The 19,941-nt window shown below is 49.4% G+C and overlaps 1 protein-coding gene across 1 annotated transcript in view; it reads left to right on the plus strand.

Moving 5' to 3' along the window:
- Window positions 1-19,941, plus strand: part of LOC142592591 (astacin-like metalloprotease toxin 5) — an 85,635-nt gene that overhangs the window by 27,800 nt on the left and 37,894 nt on the right. The window lies entirely within an intron of this gene.

The raw sequence follows: 19,941 nt of genomic DNA on the forward strand, positions 1-19,941 counted from the left end.
GCCCCCCCTTTTTTAATTCGAACGTAACTATACACACATTCTATGTGAATGCGCCGGTGTCGTCGGCGCCAGCGTCACCGTGGTGTTCGGCTGCGAATGACGTGGCTGAGCATGAACGCGCGCGCCATACCTCGGAGGTAGAGAGAGAGCGATACAACTTTTAATGATATGTTGGAGGTGTTATGCTGGTCGTTCGCCTGACATGCTACTCCGGGTGCTGGGACATAATTATTATATGTGCACTGATAAACACTTAAACAGCGCATACAGTCGCACTCACATATGCGCTATAGATATATTTACAGTTGCGTTAAAGGGCCCCTGAAACGGTCCGGAAAATTTTGTAGACGCGTAGGGTACAGCTTAAGTAGAACATTCGTACCACAATTTAAGTGAAGTGTTACGTACTAATGGAGCTACAAGCGATTACAAGTTACCCTCCTCCTTAGCCATGCTCTTCCTCCTCAACTCGTTCGCCCAGTGATCGGGGCTAAGCTCCGCCTTCACTGGTTCTGCGTCACGATGCGACGTCACATCGTCCACTTCCGGTTGTTTTGGAGCCAACCCCCGCCCGCGCGAAACGTCTCCGCCAACGTTTTTAGATTTTTTTCGTCTTCGCTAGCGGCTTGGCCGTCTACCCCAAGCGAGAGCTATCAAAGCAGCGTGCGTTGCGAGCATTCTTGCTCGCAACGCACGCTGCGAGCACTTGCTCTAACCAAGTGTAAAACACTTGGTTAGAGCAATTACATTTACACCAGCAGCAAAGAAGAATGCATTTTGTTACTGCTACGACTGCTACTGTGTATGGTAGAGCTCTATGCCACCAGGTGGCTGCACCGTGCAGACCATTCACATTTGCGCTTCTGTCCATTCCCTGAAACGACACGCAAGGGGACACGGCCAGGCCCTGTCCCCTTGCGCTTGCGTTTACCCTAATACCGGACTCGCGAAACTCTATTGCATTAGTAATCTTCCGTTGTAAAGCTACGGCCGCAGTCGCGCAAATCCTGGGGCCCATTGGATAGCGGCTGTACAATGCGCTGCAGCCAGTCCGCTCGTCTACTGGCTTACAGAAGGACAGCTTGACCTATTGCCAGTCGCTACGTTTGCAGTCCACAACGCAACAAAGTTGAATCATAGCGCTCGCGAAAAGACCGACCGACACTGACTGCGGCGCTCTCGTCAAAGACGGAGCACGTTTTAACACAAGCAGACGACACTTGCTGTGTGCCGGAAGTGCTTAAGTGAACTGAAAAATTGTTCTTGTGCATTCCCTTTACGTTATTTTCTTTTTATAAAAACAAATTAACTAACATTCCAACTATTATAAACATCATTTGTTTACCATAAAGTTGGATAATAATCGATCACGCGCCCTGGTCAGCCAAGCGGATAGCTCGCCCCACTGACTTCATATGGGCGATTTCCGTCATATGGGTAGGGGCGGCTTAAAATTCGGCCGAGCAGTATGCTGCGATCGGCAGTGATGTGCATTTCTAAAACCTTATAATAAATTACACGCTTTACGCGGAACACTTAGATGTGTCAATTAATGATCAGAAGGACCTACTCTAACGACTCAGTACGTTTGTAGAAAATCGTCAAAATCGTTTCAGGGTCCCTTTAAGGCTTGTGGTCTGCAGGAACATCTGCAGGACCGTCTGCGCACCGCCAGCAGCACCACCTGCGCAGGCGGTGTTTTGCCACAGGGCGAGAATGTGACACAGCTCCAAGTTCGAGTCAAATTGCAGGTGTAGCGTCGCCTTCAATCACCGTCTCTCTGAAGTGTAGCGGCAGCAACCGCGCAGTACATACTGTGGGTCTTCAGGGGCGTCACGCTCAGAGCACGTTGGCGATTCCGCTAGTTGAACCTAACACTGGAAGTAGTTCGTGTAGGCTACATTGAGCCTGATGCGGCGAAAACACTTTTCGTGTTACCTATCGAGGGCTCGCGGCATACCAAAGCCACAAGGCGGATCGATTTCATATAGGGGTCCGTACTGACGGCTTGCGTCTGTCCAGAGGGATGACTGCGCATGCCAAGCGTGTGCAGATACCATTGTCACCGCATGTTTTCACGAGAGAGGTATAGGGCCACTTCTCTCGAAGTGTCGTGTCCAGCTTTGGCCGCAAGGTCAGACTGGACGTTGGCTTGTATTCCACAGTAAACTGGTAACCCCTGAAGCACAACGCTGCGATGCAGACCGCAGGCGTCTGATGTCTATAACGAGTGGTCCCTGCGTGCGTGGCGACTTCAGGGACTGCAGGGCCGCTCTTGAGTCGGTGAAGATGACCCTAAGCTCAGCTCTCTGGCCTACAATGTAAATAAAAGCGGCCCGCAGTGCAGCTTTATTTCAGTGGTTGTAGCTAAACGGCGGCGACTGAGAGTGACGGAGACGGTGACACTCGGAGATGGTATCTCCCCACCCTCTCTTGGAGCTAATCTGCTGTGGGTATGCAAAGACTACGCTCGCCGAGGGGTGGCTTCGTGTGTGCTGTCTTCGCTAACGACTACTTCGCGTTGAAGCGGGAGGTCTGTCGCCACGGCCTGATTAAGAAAAATGGGGGCCCTGGGCTAATGCGCATGCAGGCCCCCTTTCACTATATGCCCCCCCCCCCCCTGTCGCCTGCTATGCTACTGGAAATATGCCATGTGTGACGAAGAAGATCGGCAGGCTGAAAAGCCCCGTTGCCATCGCGTGGCTCGTACCCAGTTCGTTTGCTGGCTGCGCACTACCTGCTGTTGCCGCGTTGGTCGCTGCTTCTCTACGACCCGAATAAACCCTCTTTACAATTGGTGGAGCTGCTGGGTACAACCGGAATTCTGGAACTTCGCAACCGGACACTGCAGCCTGTCTTCATTATGCCGGAAGAAGGACCACCGCAACCACAACGTGCTGCCCGGTGACTACCGTGGTCTGACCCGGCCCGTTGTGTCAACGCGACCCACCCATCTTCAGCGGTACCGAAGACCATGACGTAGAAGACTGGCTCACTGACTACGACCGGGTGAGCGTCCACAACCACTGGGACGACACCAAAAAACTGAACTACGTATCGTTTTATTTGAGCGGTGTCGCCAGCGTGTGGCACCGCAACCATGAACGTGATCTCACGACGCGGACAGCCTTCAAAACTAACGTGACGGATGTATTCGGGCGCACCGCCGATCGGAAGCTTTGCGCCGAGCAACGTTTGCGCAGTCGTTCGCAACAGTGCGGGGAGACATTTACAAGTTATATAGAAGATGTTGTCGACCTCTGCAACCGCGTTAACGTCACAATGGCTGATGCCGAGAAGATCCGCCATATCTTAAAAGGCACTGAAGACGACGCCTTCCAGATGCTGTTGGCTAAAAATCCGGCGACAGTCTCTGAACTTGTCAGTCCCTGCCAAAGCTTCGACGAACTCCGCAAACAACGCATAGCCACCCGCCAATCTCCTCCTCAGGCGACTTCAATGTCGAGCTTGGCTGTTTCACCGGATAACACGTCGCTACTGCTGCAGATCAAAGAGTTCGTCCGTGAAGAGGTGGTTTGTCAGCTTTGTCTGATTCCCCTTACAGACGGCCAGTCGAATTCTCCGTTGGCACCCGCTCTCCAATCTGTCATCAAGGAGCAGGTAGCCGACCACATTCCACCTTATCTCCAGCAGGCTCTGGTTGCCACTCCTCTGACGTACGCCGAAGGCGCTTCGAGGCCTGCACCACAGACCTACGGGCCCCTTCGCCCGCCTTTGCGCCCGCCCGTATCCGCTCCAGTCCGGCCACTGGTGCAGTATGCATGACCTCAAAATCATTGGTGCACGGAAAACTATCGCCCGCTTTGTTTTTATTGTGGCCGTGCTGGACACGTAGCACGTCACTGTCGCCTCCTTACACCGAACGTCCCCAACTATGTGCGTCCATATGCGCCACGTTTCCAACAACGCCGCAACTGTTCGGACACCTTTGAATCTCCTCCTGTCGTCGACACCGCATTCTCGGAGGTTCCAGCGAAATGTATAAGGCCTCACACTTCCCCGAAGAACGTTATTGAAGTCACAATAGAAGGAACATTGACGCTAGCACTTCTCGACACCGGCGCTGCACTTTCAGTGATAGATGCCCGTATTTGCCGCAAGATAGGAAAAGTGACGACGCCGCTTACTGGACTGTTTCTTCGAACTGCCAACGCGCAGCACGTTGAGCCATCCGGCGCCTGCACTGCTCGTGTCGTAATTAAGGAGGTCGTCTACATCATAGAATTCATCGTGTTGCCATCATGTTCACACGACGTCATATCAGGTTGGGACTTTCTCTCCACACATTATGCGATCATTGACTGCGCCCGCGCCGAAATCGAGCTGTTTCAGTTTTCGACCGATATTATCACTGACCATAAGGACCATTGTCGCAAAATCTCTGTTTCAGAAGACACCGTTATACCTGCCTGGCCTTCCACTCTTGTCACTATCTCTTGTGACTATGCAGATGACGGCACAGTGCTCTTCGCCCCGTCTGAACTCTTAGTTCGCCGTCGTTCACTACCACTGCCCTTCGGCGTCCTCGAGTTCAAAGCTGGCGCCTCTCTCATGTGCGTCTCAAACCCATCGGCAGAACCTATTACTTTACGCCGCCGTGAAATCCTTGGCAGAGCAGAGCCACTGACCTCATCTTCAATATTTGACACGATGGACGACTCCACTTATATTGCTGCTCTCGAGGCATCGCGTCCCCAGTCACTGCCGCATTTTTTACGCCAGCTATTGCCAGTGACCTGACGACGACGCCGCGCGACGAACTTCTTCGCTTGCTCCAAGGCTTCTCTTCCACTTTTGACTGCCAAGCAACCTCACTCGGCCGCACAACGACTGTTTCGCACACTATCAACACTGGGAGCCATGCACCAATTCGACAGCGTCCCTACCGAACATCGGCGACGGAAGGACGCGTTATCAATGACCGGGTGAACGATATGCTCAATCGCGGTGTCATCCAGCCTTCTAGTAGTCCTTAGGCATCACCAGTCGTCCTAGATAAAAAAAAAAAAGATGGCACCATACGATTTTGCGTCGATTATCGAAGGCTTAACAAGATTACCCGAAAGGATGTATACCCGCTTCCACGTATTGACGACGCACTTGACTGTTTGCAAGGAGCGGAGTTTTTTTCCTCCTTAGATCTCCGCTCTGGCTACTGGCAGGTGCCCATGGCTGACGCTGACTGTTCTAAAACCGCGTTTGTAACACCAGATCGCTTGTATGAATTCACTGTGATGCTGTTTGGTCTGTGCAATGCGCCCGCCACCTTCGAACGCATGATGGACGGCACCCTACGCGGCCTGAAGTGGCATACTTGCCTCTGCTATCTCGACGACGTTGTCTTTTCCCCTGATTTTCCGACCCATCTTCGGCGTTTACATCAAGTTTTGACCTGTATCCAGAATGGTGGTCTCCAGCTTAACTTAAGAAAGTGCCGATTTGCAGCTCGAAAACTGTATATATTAGGCCACGTTGTCTGCAAAGAAGGCATTCTTCCTGATCCTGATAAACTTCGCTCCATATCCGAATTTCCGAAGCCTACTAACTTGAAAGCACTGCGCAGCTTCATTGGCCTATGCTCTTGTTTTCGACGTTTCGTTCGCAATTTTGCTACTGTGATCGCACCACTGAACCAACTTCTCCAAGGCGACAATGAACTTTCTGCTTGGTCGGAAGCCTCTGATGATGTCTTTACGACTCTTCGTCACCTACTCACGTCTCCGCCAGTCTTGCGCCATTTTGATCCAAGCGCACCTACCGAACTTCACACTGACGCCAGTAGTGTCGGTCTTGGTGCCGTGCTCGCACAACTCAAGAACATTAATGCCGAATGCGTAGTCGATTATGCTAGTCGTGCTCTCACAAAACCTGAGGCCAATTACTCAGTCACAGAAAAAGAGTGCCTGGCTATCGTATGGGCTCTTCAAAAATTTCGTCCATATCTCTACGGTCGACGCTTTGACGTGGTGACGGATCATCACGCTCTTAAAAGACTTGTCGGGCCGCCTCGGTCGGTGGGCCCTCCGAATCCAGGAATATGATATCCAAGTCGTCTATCGCTCTGGCCGCAAACACGCTGACGCCGATGCTCTCTCATGCTCCCCAGTTACTTCAGACAGCAGCACTTCTACCTACACACATGATATCTCACCTGGACAACCTGGATATGGTATCGAAGTGTGAGCGGAGGAAGCGGGCGGAAAGGGTGGAAAACGTTTAATTGGGCAGATTTACAAGCACGGTCACATTGTACAAGGCTGAAGAAAACCTGGCTCCCCGCTCTTCTTCCGCAAAAACGTTCAATGGCTCTTAGGGTTGCTTGACCTGGTCCCCGAATACAGCTATGTTTAGAGCTGAAGCTCACATCCCACCCCACCTAGAAGTCCAAGTCCACTTGGAAAAGAAAAACATTCGAGTCCATTTGAAAGTACCCTGGTGCGTGATGAATGTGGTTTTCTCTTGGTCTTCCTCTTTCACTCTGATTTGCCAGTATGCACAACACAAATCCAAGACCGCAAACAGGGAGTTTCCAGCAAGGTCATCAAAAATGTCATCAGCCCGGGGAAGTGGCTGCAAGACATTCACTGTCATTTGGTTCAGAGGTATATAATTCACACACAGCCTCTTTTTGTCGTTTTGCGTCACTACCACTGCTGGGAAGCCCCATGGGCCTCGGATGATGCCACTCTCAAGCAGAGTCGCTGTCTGACGCTCGAGAAATTGTCTATCGCTGGCTCTGTAACGGTACGGCTGTCGACCGTAGGGTTTGGCGTCAGACAGCAGCTTGATCTCGTGTTAGATGCCTTCATAGAGACCGATGTCTTCAGGGCTGGTGCTAAAAATACCAGCATGTCGTTGTACAATGTGCTTCACGGCTGCTTGTTCTTCGGGATTGAGCTGAGCTCCGAGGCAGATGTCAGTCAGGGGATCGTCAGGGATGTTATCAAGTGGGAGACTGAAGGCAACGGGCTGGAGGAGCTTGTCTGGAGTGGGCTTGTGGGGCATGTGGTTTCCACTTGAACTAGGGCTGCCCTGTTCAGCTGGCTCCACAAGGGCTCGTTCTCGTCCGGCTCATGCTCGAATTGAGGCGGCTCTGCCGTGGGCTGCGAGGGATCAAAACGTGACAATGCAGATTTTGTCAAAATTATTGCATTTGACATTCTTGGCAATAGTTCCTCTTTGCACTGTACGACAACGTTGGTAGATGGTTGGCAGATCACAGGCAGCTTTGGAGGTTTAAGTGGAGTTCAGCTTGAGCTGCGTAAAACCAATCCTCTCCTAGAATGAGGGGAAGGGCATTCCGTTCAAGGACGGCTGCTTCGACGACTGCAGATAAAGGTCCAATGGTGATCCTCAAAAAGACAGAGCCTTCCCGCATGACGGAGCTTCCACCAATGACAAGCAAAGGTGGCTTGGTCCACGGTTCAATGTTGATGTTTGATGCTAAGCTTGCTGCAAGAATGGTGACATTTGAGCCGCTGTCTGGGAAAGCACTGATCTCTCTCAGTCCTTTGACTTGAGCGGTAGCGGCGGCACATCTGAACTTGGATCCATACAAGATGTCATCGACACCGCCAACACAGGCTGTTGGTGCTTTGGGGAATGTCGGCTTGTTGTCACCAGAAGGTTGCATTGGTGAAGTACATTTACTTGCAAGGTGACCCTTTTCTTGACAGTTGTAGCACACCGCATCTCTCAAGTCTTGTCCTCTTCTGTATGCTAGGGAACCATACTTAGCTGAAATGGCTTCGTACCTCGACTCTTGGTCCGCAGGTGGTAGGCCGTTAATACGAGGAGGCTGCGTCATGCGTGTGGTGTACTGGAACGTAGATGGTTGAGCAGTCTGTGAGGAGTTCACAGTACTGTCAGTTCTGGCAGTAGCACTCTGGAGCTGGGAGCGTCCCGGCTGTCTTGCGAATTGCTCTGCTGACTGCGGAGAACGGATCAGGCGGGCGTGGTCCAATGCTTTGTCCACTTCGGACACATTGCTGAGGAAGTCGTCCACGGTACGAGGTCGCTGAACAGCGATAGATGTGGCTACCTGGTCGTCACGAATGCCTTGAACGAAGTATTCGATGCGTTCCTTGTCAGTAATGGTAACTGGACATCGTGACATGATCTTGAGCTTTGCAAATGTGTACTGCTGCAGACTCTCTCCGGCTTTTTGTGTGAGGGCTGTGACCTTCTGTTGCCACTGTATGATCGAAAGTTGCTCGCCGAATTGTTCTTGGAGTCCGGCCTTCCAGATGGACCATGAAGCTGCCGCCCTGTTGAGGCATGCCAGTCTGCTGCGACTCCACGTAGCTTTCCTTGCCCGATGGCGAGGAGAGTTGGGTCTTCCCATCGTGCAAGTCGTTGGATGCGCTCGAGCTCTTCTATCCAATGCTTGAAAGTAGGGGTACCACTTCCATTGAAGGTAGGCAGGGAAGCTGAGAGGTCTGGTAGCGTTGTCACGTGCACTTGGTTCGCGTGAGTTGCTATCGTGGTCATCATAATGACCATATTTTGTTGAAGAAAAGCTGCTATGCGCTGCATGTTCTCTGCTGGGTCTGACCTGAAGGTTGGCATGGCTGGGAATGGCGTCGTAGGCGCTGGCATGGTCGGGAACGACGCTGGCACGCATGGCGCGGGTTCGTGGTTTGGCGGTGGATCTTGCGCGGTATCAACCAGAAGTCGGTCGATTAGTTCCTCCTTGTTGACGGTTGTGGGGAGATTTCGGCGTTGCAGCTCAGTTTTAATCAACTGCACATTCAAGGTGGCGAGGTCTTCTGCGGTGGCAACACGCCAGTTGATGAACGACATCGTTGTTGACACGCCGGGCTGGGTAGGCTTAGGCTTAGGGTAGGCTAGGTCGGCTTAGGTTTGGCGTTCAACAGCGCTCAGTCGAGGGCACGACGACTTACTTGGCAGCGAAGTGGCTGTGGCAGGTTGCGGATGTCGACTGCGCCATGTGTGAGCGGAGGAAGCGGGCGGAAAAGGTGGAAAACGTTTAATTGGGCAGATTTACAAGCACGGTCACGTTGTACAAGGCTGAAGAAAACCCCGGCTCCCCGCTCTTCTTCCGCAAAAAGGTTCAACGGCTCTCAGGGTTGCTTGACCTGGTCCTCGAATACAGCTATGTTTAGAGCTGAAGCTCACAGAAGCAACGAAAAGACCCATGGATCGTCATGATATTCGACTTTTGTCAAATCCTCCGGCAACTTCGGCACCTCGAGCGTTACGCCGACAGGCGCAGCATTTCACAATCCGCGACGGACTACCACAATGACGGCCGCAAATGGCTCTTAGTAGTGCCTCGCCACCTACAACAAGATTTATGCTCCGCTTTTCATTCTGACCCGCAGTATGGTCATGGCGGAGCGTCAAAAACCTACACACGGCTTCGCCTACGATATTATTGGCGAGGGATGTACACCCTCGTCCACAAATACGTGCGCTCCTGCATTGCCTGCCAGCGACGCAAATGTGTCCCGCATCTCTCCACCGCACCTCTCCAACCACTTCCCTGCCCATCTCAGCCATTCGACCGTATCGGCATTGGTATATACGGGCCTCTTCCATCTACTGGCGCTGGCAACCGATCGATTGTTGTCGCCGTAGATCATTTGACATGGTATGCTGAAACCGCCGCCTTGCCTGCCGCATCAGCAAAAGACATCGCCTCGTTCATTCTAAACAACTACGTTCTCCGGCATGGCGCCCCTCGTGAACTGTTGAGCGATCGGGGCCGCGTATTCCTCTCGGACGTCCTGCAGTCACTCCTATCTGAATGCTAGATTATTCACCGCACTACTACTGCTTATCATCCACAGACCAATGGCTTAACAGAACGATTCAACAGAATTCTTGGTGACATGCTATCAATGTATGTTGCATCTGACCACTCCAACTGGGATCTTGTACTTTCGTTCGTCACTTACGCACATAACACTGCCTCTCAAGCCACTACCGGATTCTCGCCATTCTGCTTTACGGCTGCCATCCCTCCAGCACCACTGATACTGTTCTCCCGTACCCGCCGGACTCTGCTGAATGCTCACCTGTTTCTGCGATTGTTCAGCACGCCAGAAATGCCGACAACTGGCCCGTTCTTTGACGTCTGCTCAACAGTGCCGCCAAAAAGAGCGCCATGAACTCAATCCTCCCCCTCACCCCTTCCCCGTCGACTCACTCGTGTGGCTTTGGGTCCCGCCTGTTGCTGCTCCTGTTGCAGCTCCTCCCAAAGTACCACGGGCCCTAACGCGTCGTTGCACAAACATCACCAGTGAACTACGTGGTCGAACCCGTATCGCCATCTCCCGATCTGCGTCGTCGGGGGCGAGAGACTGTGCACATTGACCGGCTGAAGCAGTATTATGATCCGCCCACCTCTTGCTAGGTCGCCAGGATGGCTGCTCTTCAATTCCGGGGGTGATTGTGACGAAGATCGGCAGGCTGAAAAGCCCCGTTGCCATCGCGTGGCTCGTACCCAGTTCGTTGGCTGGCTGCGCCCTACCTGCTGTTGCCGCGTTGGTCGCTGTTTCTCTACGACCCGAATAAACCCCCGTTACACATGTTTTATGTTAATTGTTAATTGTTAATGTGTGTGTGTAAACCCTCCCGCCTACGGGGCCTGGTCGTCTCGCCTACGAAGCCTGGTCAATCTATGGTGCCTGGTCGAACGTTTCCCTCACCTTGGGATCGAAGGAGGACTGAGTGTTTATAAACCGCTGTTGCGCCGCTGCTCAGTGCTTTTTCTCTCGCAGTCATGCTAGACTGATGAACTGCAACGTCCTTATGTAGATACTGTAAATAAACCCATATTCCTCGTTCTCGATGAGAAGCATTCCTTCCCTTCAACAAAGTCCTCAGCGTGGATAAGTTGGACGACGGCAGGGGCCAGCTACCATCTAATTCACCCCCGACTCCAATCTTGACAACTGGTTACGAGCGGTGGGATTGAGCGCCCCAATCCTTATAATGGTTGTGTCCAAAACATTCTTTATTAAAATTCAAGCATCATACTACAGTAATCATTATACGCGTTATTCGATAAATATGCAATAGATGTATACAGTACTTAGGGCACTACAAGCACCATAAAAACGCACTAGAATACAGATGAAAATCACGAACTGTAATGACAAAACATTATTTGAAAATATTTTCGTTAAAGTTAAGACAAGCAAGGAAGACACCAAATAAACGTGGCACTATCAAAAACAACAAAAATACAGTTCTTTATAAGCACGCTAAATATCACAAGAACAACAAAGAAGAGGCGAACAACGAAGATTTGCGTATCTTGAATTACCCTGCTGAGCGTTTCATTTGCAACGTGGAGGCTGGGAGGCGACACAACGAACTTATTAGAACTATGCATCTATAGCGCAAACAGTCATCTTTTAAAATGACATCTTTCGCGCCTTCGCTTTGGCGAAATCAGGTATAGTCTGTTCGAAGGATAGATCGCGGAGGAGGTCACTTTCAAGGGACATGATAGCAAGCGAGTTCACCTTGTCGTCAAGCAGGCTCGAACGAAGGCGATTTTTTATCAGCGGAAAACGCTGGCTCCAAATCATTTTTGTATGTTTTCACCAACTCCTCAGTCTGCTGTGCCAGAGAGGTCTCGCTCCCAACTTCTCTCAGCAATTTTAAGAATCCGAACCTTTCGCAGAGTTAAGTGTAGGCAAGCCTTTCGCACTCGCAAAGCAGAGCCTAGACTGTCAAGTGCAACAATGTAGGTCTCTACAATAAACTTTGTTCTACCTTGTGGCGCACTATCGCTTTTTCCGTCCGGGTGCTTACTCAAAACGATGCGTTTGCCCTCATCCTGACAACACTGATTGGTACTTAGCGTGCGTGCTCTCTCTTCGAAGGTATCAAAGAGAGGTCGCAAATAATTAACAAATCCTTCTAGAGAGCTCAGCAGGCCTACAGCAGTTGAAATGTCTAGGCCTGGTTTCTGAAGTGCTACGCTGGTTTTGTCAAAGCGCTCCAAGATTTCACTCCAGAAAATCGTCATGAATGCAGTCTCTAGTTTTGTCATTTTCTTGAAGAGAGAGTGCACTTCGTTCCTAGTGTCGCCGTTTTCTTCTTCGTTCTATGATATAGCTTCAAGGCAACAGAAGACTGCATTGAAGTTTTTCAGAATGGCCTTACATGATTCAGCATGTCTTGACCACCTGGTCTCAGAGAGACTTTTCAAAACAAGCTGCTGGCCAGTTCCGCCCATGCTGTCCAAAAGATACTTCCATCGCTTAGGTGAGGCAGCAAAGAACACATACAGTCTCGGAATTACAGTGAAAAATTTGGCTGCCCTCAAGTCAACGTTCCACATTCCAAATACAGTGAATGACCAGCACACGGGGCGTAGACTGCCAATTCGTTCAGATGTTTGATTTGAGCTTGCAGTACTTTGTATTTTCCTCACATATTACCCGCATTATCATAAGCTTGGCCCTTACAATCATCAGTATAGATGTCATTGGTCGTCAAGAGGGACATCACGAAATCGAAAAGATACAAGCCGGTATGCGATTCAATTGGAACAAACCAAAGAAAGCGTTCGTACACTTTCCCATTTAAATAGTATCGTAAAACAACTGACAGCTGATCAGCGTGAGTAAGGTCTGGAGTCGAATCAACAATTAAAGAGAAGCATTTTGCGCGTTTCACTTCGTCAACGAGACGTTCCTTGGAAGCCTTTGCCGTATGCTCGATAAATTCATCACAAGTGGTTTTTGACAGATAAGATGGTTGACCTTTTCCTTTGTTCCCGTAGCGTTTGATGTGCTCCCCTAGAAAGGGATCAAACTTGGCAATGGCCTCAAGCACTCCTATATAATTGTCATTTCTCGGTGAACCAAAAATTGGCTCACTGCCCCTAAACGCTAAGTTGCGCTCCGCTAAAGCTCAACTACGCGCTTCAACACCTCTGTCCAGTAAGCGGTCTCAGTGACAAGATGCTTAACCAGCTCCTTGTCAATTGTGCTGCTCGAGTTAGAGCGGGCGAGCCATGCTGCCACATAGTTCCGGTGCTCGACGCTATATTTATGTGCGCAAACCTTTTCTTCTGCTCTTTTCCAATCAGAAAAGCCATGCGTGGTGAAAGCACTGGGGTTGCTTCAAATCGCAAAAAAAGTTTGCACATGAAACAGTAAACGGAACCTTTGGACTAAGAGTACATTAACCGGTGTCGCTCGTACACCTCCCCATTTACAGACTTTCGCACGAAAACATAAGGGGACATATAGCGTTTGTGAGTTTTGTATTGCCTTTCGTAAGACGGAAAACTTTCTGCCCGATTTTGAGAATTCAATGGCCCTTTCTCAAAACATACACTCCAAAAGCTGTGAGTAAAAACGTCTGGCCACTTGGCAGGGTCACTTCGGAGAATCTCGCAACGTATCTCTTGCTGCGGAGGTGTCTGTACTTCTCTGTTGCCACAACGAGAAGCCGTCTCATTCGTCCTCTCGAGGCACCCTTTGTGAATGGGAACAAGATTATTTGAAGCCAAACTAACAGGAAACAAGTGAGTCGGTTCTTGGAGTGTTGTTTCCTGGAGCTCGTCAGTAGAAGGAGGCTCATCGGGGAGCTTTCGCACCTGTTGATCAGCTGTAGTAGAAATCGGGCGTGGCTGACCGGACGCCTGGAGCTCTGTGGCAGGGGCCCGGCCGAGTAGCATAGACGTTGCTGACTCAGGAACAAGACAGGGCTCGGTTTGCGTCGGTTGCTCAGAAATGTGGACGACCGAGGTTGGCACCGTTTTCACAGGATCCAGACAACCAAGATGAGTCAAACCTTGCTTCTTTCCAGGAAACCATGGTGATGTAGTTGGCAAGTCGTCCACAGAAGCACAGTCGGTACCATTGGGAGTTTGACACGGACTCTGGGTAGAGCGATCATACTGCTCCGCGGAAGCTGCATTCAGTAGGTACTTTGTCATCTTTGGTAGCTTCTTTTCACGCTCTTCTCTTTCTAACTTCGCCTTTCGTTACACGCACCACTTTGATGCTTCTGACCGAGCACTTTCGCATGAATGGATGCTGATTGTTCGCCGGGCACTTCGTCAGTCCGACGCGACCGCAGGTGTCCAACGGTGGCCGTCTCGATGACTGGCGCACCCTGCCTCGATAGTCCGTATCTGGTCGAGAGTGGTGCGACCCCCGGGAGCTCCTCAGCGGGCGGGCTTATAAAAGCTTAACGGGCGGCTCTGGGCTGAGCAGCAGCCCGCTATCAACTTCCTTTTATAGACGCGCGCTGCGTCTGTCTGTTACTAGCGCCAAAGCAGGCGTTCACATAGATTTCCTTGTATAAATTCCCTCCTTCTCAGTAAAAACTCACCCCTTCTCCCGTTTCGGTCTCGTCTTCATATTGGCTAGGAGCAATCGTCTGTTCCGGGAGGTTCTCGATTTTTCTTTCGCCCCGTCGACGCCGAGCGCGAGAACGAAGGAGAGAGGGCGGCTCTTAGCGCGGGCGAAGTTACGCGCCCTCCGTCGCCTCTGAGTCATATTTTTCTACTTCTTTCTGGAAAGTTCGGCGGTCAGTCTGACCTACTTTTCCCGTCGAGCGCGCGCGAGGGTGCGCAGCCACTAGGCAGGAATGGGGCCTGGAGACAGGCCTCTGTGTCCAGGTCTCTAGCTTCCCCCTTCACTCTTCCACAACCCTAGACCGAACAGTGAAGATTCCGTGCCCCATGGCACGCGGACAAAAGCAGGTGTAACGTCTTCTTTCCTTTCCTGCCTAGACTCTGCCATCAGACTCATCATCATCTGCTGTCGGACTCATCTTTCCCCGCTCAAATTACCATCACGGTAAAGAAAAGTCGAATGGGAGGCACTGTTGGGTACTGCAGCACATCCTTTCTATGAGAAGGACAGCGGCGGAACTATTTGAGAGGTGGAGGGTGGCGTACGTGGTGGTGACGAGGGGCCAGGGAGATTTAGGTCCTCATCCCACATAACATGTTTTGGGTGTTTCCCCCTTACCCCTCGTCTCCAGGCAGCACTGGACAGACGGACTGACAGGAAACCATGAAAACTCTACCAAGCAAACGCATCTCGCTTCGTAAGAAAGAGGGCCCCGCCGGGGTGGCGGGGGATTTCTGTTTTTGCAGCTCGACAAGCTCTCCCCAAAAATCAGGCTAAACGCATGCTCTTACATTAGGCGGAGGGCCCCGCCTGCTCGTTCTGGTTTTCTCGCTTCATGCTTGTCGCTCGAAGTTCCGTTGCCCATGGTTCCATATACTAAGCAGGTTAGAATAAATGGGCCCCCTTCTCCTACTGTTCGAGGTGAGGCTCTGGGCTGCAGCCCCCTTAGCCCTCACCCCCCCCCCCCCTTAATCCAGCGCTGTCTGCCGCTCTTCATCACCCCATAGTATCGTAACAGCAAGTGTTCGCGGTCATCGAGTGAGATCTCATGTTCGTCCGTGGACGCGTGACCCCGCTTGGTAACGTAATTATTAAGCGAATGCTCTCATTGCAATTTCCACGACCAATGAACCCACGATGCTTGCTCCGTGTTGTTGTCTAACATTTTGTTATATCGTAATCAGCGCTTCGCTTTTCGGGTGAAACTGCGGCTTTTTATTCCCTACCACTCTTTGCTGGGTGGCAATACTGTGGCGAAGAATATTTTTCGCCCGCTTTAACGGGGTGCACTTCTAATGATGGTACTGGGCGATTAACCGAAGTCACGGGCCATATTAAATAACGTTGAAGCTAGTGCACCTTACGTTGATTAAGTATGCATTTGTGCGTAGAAAACAAGAGATGGTCATTCAAACAAATATGAAATATCATATACACGGCCTCCCAAGATTACGCGGTGCGAACGCACCGCACTCTGCCCGATATCGGTGGTCATGCCGTACACCAGGGAGGTTATATAAAACTTCTGGAGTGGCAGTCCTGCAGCCGCCTACAGGAGCGAGTGAAGCCGCGGCGGCCATGTTGCTAGAGGAAAAAATAGGGATTCGGTTGCATTCGTAGTTCTGCAACAGAAAACGTGAGAAGAAGCATTTTAAAATGTATATCAGCTCGCAATGACGTGTTGTTGTCGAAAAAGAAATTTCTGCATCCAGCTCTTGCCGCAGGCTTCGAGAAGAGCAACCGGAGAAATGCTCCGCCAAATCGCACTTCTTCGCTGTGTTAAATTACTAGGGGGCCCTCGTGTGATGTGACTGCGTAATATTCACGCCTCATTACACGCTTGTTGGCGAGAAACATTTTCAGCCACCTTTTGCAAAGACCTGATGCATATAACACCAGCAATTTCTGTCTATACGGAGCGACCACCATCTTCATTTTATTAGTTTGTTGCATTTCGCATGAGTGTTATTACGTGGCTGTGGAGATGTGGAGTGACAGCATTTAGTAATTTTTAACTGTTCCCGGTAGTTCCAAGCAAGGCCCTCAGAAAATTGTAGACCTTATTTTATTCGAAATACTCCATTAAGAGCTCCTTAATTTTGACCCAAAGCTGCCAAGCTGGATTTGTCAAGCAAGGCACTGCAAATCGTGCCTTTAGTATCCTGAAACACTCGGTATTTATATGCTGAATTTAGAGGCTGCGTCATCGAACTTGACTATGGACGTTCTCTAATAATTTATGTGCACATAAAGAAATCGATGCCACTCATCGATCGCGCCGAGATTATTTGTTAATGTAACATACGGGTTTCACTGGCCCAGCTGGAAGTATTCACAACATAGGCATATTAGTCATCAGTGCAGGCACGTGCGCACGATGTTTTTTCGGAGGGGGGGGGGGGCAACCCAAGGTAACTTTTCTACACAAATGAGGGGGAGGGTACTATTACTAGTACAAATGTGAACAATCCCACCATTCGCCACAAATACCAGTAAACCAGCAAAAGAAAATTGAAATAACGTGTATCTCACAGGTGCGGCTGTGAGATACACCTCTTCTTTACTTGGCAAGCAGCGAACCACATCAAATGGACTCGCGCATGAAAGATGGGCAGGAAGAACCTTGCCAAGAACAAGTTAACATGCGAAAGTGCAAAAATAAAGATTTCTAGTAGCGTTTTTTGAATTAGCTCTGGAAGAATTGCAGAGAAATGAATATTTTTGCAACAATCACAGTTCTTTTGGATCCCTCGTTCACTGCTCTACCTAGTGCCAAATCCGATTCGTGTTGTTATTTGGGAAGTTACGTAACGATGCGTGGTCACGAGTCCCGTAAAACCGCGTAGAGAGCAGGACGCTGCGGTTCTAGACGTACTGCGCCCACCATGGAAGGTTAGAAAAACACCTCCATTAGCACAACAGGGAAGTGGCTACGTCAGGCGGCTCGATTGATAACTGTAGAAGCGTCATTCAAAACACACGGAATTATTCTCCACATCCGGCGGCGTTTTCTCTACTTCCTTGTTAAATAAAAAGATGTTGATTACTAAATATTTTTACAAACAGTTTGCGCTTTTCCTTCCTGTTTGGCTGTCACCTTGGCTTTCTCCCTTAGTAGATAGCTTAATTTCTCATCTCTTTGTGACTCTTCTTTCCAGTTGCCAATTTTGCTCGAAATGTGCTGTACAATTAGAGAAAAACCAGACGAGATATTGCTTATGGTTTGAACGGTTATTGCAATGTCTGAAGTTGGACGCTGTTTCGCAATATTTTATTTTCCACATTATCTAACGCATTCCGCAGATATATGGTTCAGAGGATCTGCCAGCGTCGCGGCGAGCCGTCACTCGAGGAAATAATGAAGCAAAAGGAAAAGTTAAACGCAATTGTCGTTTGCTCCGGCCACAACTCGTTCCACAAGCATACAGACCAGCTGACTATGAACCGAATCCCTTTCTTGGCCCCTGGATCAGTCTAATCAAAGAAGGTTGAACTAAGGAAGCAACAGCGTTTTGCGTGATCATTGAATAGATGGTGAAATAAAAATTGTGTTGGGCATTATAAATAAAATACTATAATTAAAACAATATACTACGCCCTACCTGCTGCAATAGATGGTGACAACTGAATTGATCTTGAGTTAATCGCGCGGGCACCGAATCGATGAGAAAACTGGCCTCCACACCCCAGAAGATGCCGATAACAACCGCCATCCAAGAAGGAGTAAAAAAATTGACAACTATTCTACTCTGTGAAGATGGAATGGCAGCGAAAGCTGACAGTCAAAGCTCTCAAACGAAAAGCAAAGTGTTTCGCATCCGCTGCGGGTCGGCCTGAAGATAGTGAAACACCAGGCCGACCCCCGGTGGAGGTGAAGCAGGCATTGAGAACTCCCCATACGTAGGCCGATCACGAATTTATTTATTTATTTATTTTAAATACTTTCAAGGCCCGTAGACGCTACAGAAAGGAGTGGTACATATACACAGAAAAAGAATCCAGATCAATTAATAAAATATTTGTTAGATGGCATGGAAAACAACAGTCTTGAACCTCGATGAATCTATAATAGTAGCGACCGATGCGAGGAGGTGGTTCTAGTCATTGCGGGTGCGAGGTGAAAAAGAGTAATAGCGCGGGTTTGTGTGACAAGATGGCCCGAAAACTTTATGAAGGTGATCGCTGCGGGATGAAAAGTAGGAAGGAGGAGTAAGAAGTTTTTCTTTTAATGCCGGGTTGTGGTAAATCTTGTGGAAAAGGCAGAGGCGACTGTATGCACGACGTACTGAAAGCTCCGGTGTGCTAAGGGTTTGATTCATGAGTGTTACGCTAGCATGACGAGAGTAATTAGATAGAATAAAACGCGACGCGCGGTTCTGAATGGCTTCGAGGGAGAGGGTTAGTGATACTTGAGGGGGATCCCAGATGACCGAGGCATATTCTAATTTTCATCGAACAAGTGTTTTGTAGAGCGTCAGTTTTAAAGATGCAGGAACGGCGTAATAGTTTCTACGTAGATAGCTAAGCGTACGATTAGCGTTAGAAGTTATAAATTCAGCACGCTTGCGCCATGATAGATCGTGAGTGATGTAAAGGCCGAGATACGTGCATATATTTACATATATTTACAATTATTTACCTTTAGTTTCATGTTCCACGCATTGCACCATATAGATAAATTGTTAAGGTCTTCTTGTAGTTTAGTGTAATCGGCGGGGTCACTAATCTTATGATATATTACGCAGTCATCAGCAAATAGGTTAATTGAAGACAATTTCACGCAATCAGGGAGATCGTTAATATAAATTAGGAAGAGCAGAGGCCCGAAGACGGATCCCTGCGGGACCTCTGATGTAACCGATGAAAAAGCAGAGGAAGCGTTATTGGCAGTTACGTTCTGAGTTCGATTGGAAAGGAAGTCCTTAATCCAGGCTAATACTGAAGGATCAATGTTAAGCTGATCGAGTTTAAGGTTTAGTAGATCGTGCGTTACGGTATCAAAGGCCTTAGAATAGTCCAAGAAAATACAGTCAACGTCAAAGTTATTGTCAGATGCAGCAAAAAGGTCATTAGTGAAGCAAGATAGTTGTGTTTCGCACGAGTACATTATTCTGAAGCCATGTTGACAGGAATGAAAGAATGAATTAGTTTCCGAAAATTCAACAAGGTGAGAGTAAATTATGTGTTCCAACAGTTTGCATGGGATGCTTGTCAATGAAATGGGACGGTAGTTCTCGGGAGCATGCGCATTGCCTCACTTTGGGACTGGAACCAGCTTTCCTTTCTTCCAGTCACGCGGGAGCGAAGAATACGGCAACGACTGAGCAAAAATTTTAGAAAGCATAACAGATGAAAACAGCTCTGTGCATGTCAATATTTTTGAATTAATACTATCAGGCCCACTGGCAAACGAAATCTGCAGATTATTGATTAGCGGGCTAATACCAACCCATTCAATTATTATGCGATCCATCACAGGGAAGTTTGAACTTGGTGCACTCGGTAAATTGACGATGATATTGGCATTGAGGAAAGAGACAAACGCCTCATTCAAAACGCTGCAACATTG

The sequence above is a fragment of the Dermacentor variabilis genome, chromosome 9, assembly GCF_050947875.1.
Source record: "Dermacentor variabilis isolate Ectoservices chromosome 9, ASM5094787v1, whole genome shotgun sequence".
NCBI classification, from domain to species: Eukaryota; Metazoa; Arthropoda; class Arachnida; order Ixodida; family Ixodidae; genus Dermacentor; species Dermacentor variabilis.